The 4,176-nt window shown below is 35.9% G+C and overlaps 1 long non-coding RNA gene across 1 annotated transcript; it reads right to left on the reverse strand.

Moving 5' to 3' along the window:
* Positions 1-2,444: 2,444 nt before the first annotated feature.
* LOC149190201 (uncharacterized) lies at positions 2,445-3,278 on the reverse strand. Its single transcript, XR_016256463.1, has 2 exons — positions 3,084-3,278; positions 2,445-2,956 (listed from the first exon to the last, which is right to left on the reverse strand). It is a non-coding gene; the product is annotated as an uncharacterized LOC149190201 (long non-coding RNA).
* Between the last annotated feature and the right edge of the window lie 898 nt (positions 3,279-4,176).

Here is a 4,176-nt window from a genome sequence, read left to right on the forward strand (position 1 = left end):
GAGCCATGGACTGTTTTATGATTGAGAATGTTGCTGTAATCAATGCTTGACTGGCTACAATGGCTGCTAAAGTGGCAACAATGAACATTAACCAATACACGGGCTGTAGTATTGCTTTGTAAAATGTAGAGCCTATGTCCCCTGGGTTTTCTATCAAATAAGTCACTTGTCTCGTATATGTGATAAGCAGAGATGGGTAAACCAACACACAGAAAGCAAGCTGCAACGAAAAACCCAAATTTCTCATTATGGTACTAAAACTTGAGGGTGAAGCACGCAGGTATGATGAAATACTAATAATTATGTCCTTGACATATAGCTTGGACCTGGATTGATTTCCTGTTGAAATGGCCCAAGTCTGCAAACATGGCCTCCACACTGGATCCAGCCAGAACAAAGCACTGATGTTAGTGTTTCTATTTGTATAGCTTTAACATAAATAATTGGGATGAAGTTACGAATTTTGTTTGAGAAAATCATTGGTATGGATTTATCAATTCAGTTAGAAAACAGTTCCAAGTATACTATATGATAAAATGAGACACATATCATCATGCGAATAATCAATACCTGTTATACATAAGACTAAACCTACAAGCATCACCCATCCTTATTAGTGATATTCATGAAAGTAATAGTATATATAATATGGGTTGAATGCCTTTAATGCTCTAGGATAATATTTCACAATATTATACTATCCTATCATGATGTTGGTCACGAACCAGGCAAACATTATGGGTGAGAACATGAAGCTAACTTTAATTGTACCGAGTACTTTGCTATATAATATGGGTTGAATGCCTTGAATGCTCTAGGATAATATTTCACAATATTATACTTTCCTATCATGGTGTTGGTCACGAACCAGGCAAACATTATGGGTGAGAACATGAAGCTAACTTTACTTGTACCGAGTACTTACACTCTAGATGAAACATCAATGTATTCAAAATGCTTCTGAGTACTCTAGGTGAAATTCATAGCACTCAGTGCCATTCATTTGGATACAAAGACAAAACATGATTTCCAACTATGAAATCTGAAAAATGAGGAACTGGTTATCAGAAATTATGTAGCTTGCCTAACATCCCATGGCATAAATATCCAACTGTGGATCCTCTTTCCAACAACTTAATTAGTCTTCTCACTTTTGGATTTGGGTACAGCCTTGTATGGTATCTTGATTGCAGATTCCCCAAATATTTAGGGGAGCGGTTAAATATTTGACAGCATTTTTTATTTCGATTACAGAATCCCCAAATATTTGGAGGCGCAGTTAAATTTTTGACTAAGTATTTTATCTGGATTGCAGATTCCCCAAATATTTAATAATCAGGCGGACATAAAAACCGTGAAATTTTTAACCGTGCCCATATCGTTGTCCATCCAATTGCCAAATATTCAGAAAATCGGCAATCAGATAAGCTCCAGGATATGGACGTGGATGCTATTTTCCAGGCATTACATGGATACAAGAAGTCTTTACACCGGCTGGCGGGCTGAAATGAATGGCAGGTAGAGAAGATAATGTTTGATCATCTTGAAGGGGCAATGTAGAAAATATTCTGTTGACTTAGCCTGAGGATATTCACACTGATAGAGATACGTACGATTTGACATAATCTTTAAATGTTCAAATGAGTCATGAAAATAACTGAATCATTTTAAATAAGAATTATCGTTGTCTTTAATGAAATGTCCATATATATCAAAACATTTCGAGGCCTATTAGAAGTGCACTCGAGAAATATATATGTATAGACACACAGTTTTCTTTTTAATTGAAGTGAGGTTGGGTGTATTTCCATAACAATGTCTTCCCTGACGAAGTCCATGCAATTTGTGGTTAATTTATTCACTACCCATGTAATTATATCTCTGATTATCACCTCACTTCAGCTGAATTGCAAGGCAGCACCTGCAAATGCCAGAGTGGAGTCCTTTCCAGGATATCATGGCAATATTAGTTATGAGATATATGCTGGGTAAGTGCCATATCTATCCAAGGTAAAGTATATTTATTCATGAATAAAGTTCATGTTCAAATGTAACAATAATTGAAAGTAACAAATTCAAAGTGCCAGATTTTTCACTGGAAAGAATATTTATTCATTAACACAGTCATTTTCAAAAATTTTCAAAAATAGCATGCATGAATTTGCCCCTGTTTGTAAATAAACAATTAGCTGTGTACTTATGCAAAGATTAAGAACATAACCAAAGAGTTCATAGCTTGTAGAATGTTCATAGCTTGTAGAGTGCATGCTTATATGACAAAGAAAGACAGAAAAACATAAAAGATATACAGATATCTAATTGTTATGCACACACTGTGAATATGTTTGAACAGAGTTTAATTTCTATGGATACTTAATAAATTTGGTGACAATTGAAGCTAAAAAATATTAAAGTCAAAATTGTTGCATGGAGAGTTCAAAATATGTAAAAGACTAGGAGCGAAAATTGTTATATGGAGTGCTTACAGATGTGATTCTACCACTCTTATATTCTATTGGATGAACAATTAACTGCATGAAAGTCTTTGTGTTTTCTTCATATTCATGCAGGTATGTGACAGTTAGTGAGGCCAATGGAAGAGAACTTTTCTACTATTTTGTGAAGTCAGAAAGTAATCCAGCAAATGATCCACTTCTTCTTTGGCTTGAGGGAGGTCCTGGTTGCACCGGTTTCACTGATTGTCTATGAGATTGGTCAGCTATGGGAATTCTTGCTCTTATTATCTATTTCAATGCTCAAAGTTGCTATTTACTGAATGAATTTTGATCTTGTACACATTAAGTTTTCAAATTGTGTAATCTGGCCATGGGAACAACTTGTTCAAATGGCTAACTGTAAGCTCACTTTTACCCAAGTTGTTGGAATTGGCACCCAAAACCGAGTCAACTGCTGTTCTGGAGGTATGGTGCCTGCCAAATTATTGCCCTCCAGGGATCTACACAAGAAGGTATATACTTATGCGAGTGCATTTAAAATAATCAAAAGGGAGACATGCTAATGCATTTGTTAATAATATCCAGCGTCGGGCTCGATCAAAGTGCACCAGATTGGATTTATCTTACATTATGGCAATGTTTGACAAATTTCCAATTTCATTGGGAATGGCACCACTAAGCCAATTCAAAGCCAGATCCAAATTCTGTAGATTCTTTAGTTGACCAAGTTCTCTCGGTATGGTACCCAGTATATTGTTTGCACGAAGGTTCCTGCATAAGATACCAATTTGCTCGAGGTTGTTCATGTCAACAGTTCGACAAACATATTCATATTTCTAGACTAACTTATAACTGTACAAAAACTTGGCTCATGTGCAAGCTTCATTTGAGTAATAGGCACTTACAGGTCTGTAGCGAAGCTAGAAGGGCCAATTCTGGTGCTAGAACCCCTTTAAGAGATGAGTTTGGAAGATTTCTGCATATAAATTTTTTAAACTTATTCAAGTACTTTGAATCTCAAGTATACAATGCATCAAAAGAAAACAACTTATTCAAACAACTTGGAGAGACTCAACATCAAATGTTCTTTCAATTCTACTCATTTGAAATTAAAAATGGATCTGTGATTCAATTCATCATGGGATTCTAGGTCGCACAACACCAGGACTTGGGACATGCAAGAGACGTGGATACGAGCGTCCAACACAGAACACAGCAACATTCGAAATGTGACAAGGATATATATATATTCAAAAATTTAGAACATTTACAAAATATTAATATTGATGCAACTAATTCCTACATCAAACATACAAGAACTTGGAGTATTCAAGAATCAACACACATAAAATGGTAGTTTAGGAGTTAGAACTACAGCTTTCTCATTGAGTCCCTTGATGTCATCGAAATCACAATGTATTACATAGACACTAATATTACAGGTAGACATGCCAATGGCAAAATACAAAGTAGAGCAGATAGCAGATACGGTGGATATGTTCTTTCTTGAGCTTGGTGTCTTGTTATAGCAAAGTGGTTTGCAGTGCCGGCAGCTTCTCCTATAGCAAAGTGGTTTAGAGTGCCGACAGCTTTTCCTCGAGCAGACAGAATAGTGACAGCGGTAGATGGACTTGGAGAAGAATATGAACACCAAAATTGACGTTCTTCCCTTTTTCCTGTGACCTTTGTGGTATAAAAGAAGAACACTAAAATTGGAGAA

Source organism: Pinus tabuliformis, chromosome 3_1 (genome assembly GCF_031772625.1).
Source record: "Pinus tabuliformis cultivar Carrire ecotype Pingquan chromosome 3_1, CPIR1, whole genome shotgun sequence".
In the NCBI taxonomy this organism is placed as follows: Eukaryota; Viridiplantae; Streptophyta; class Pinopsida; order Pinales; family Pinaceae; genus Pinus; species Pinus tabuliformis.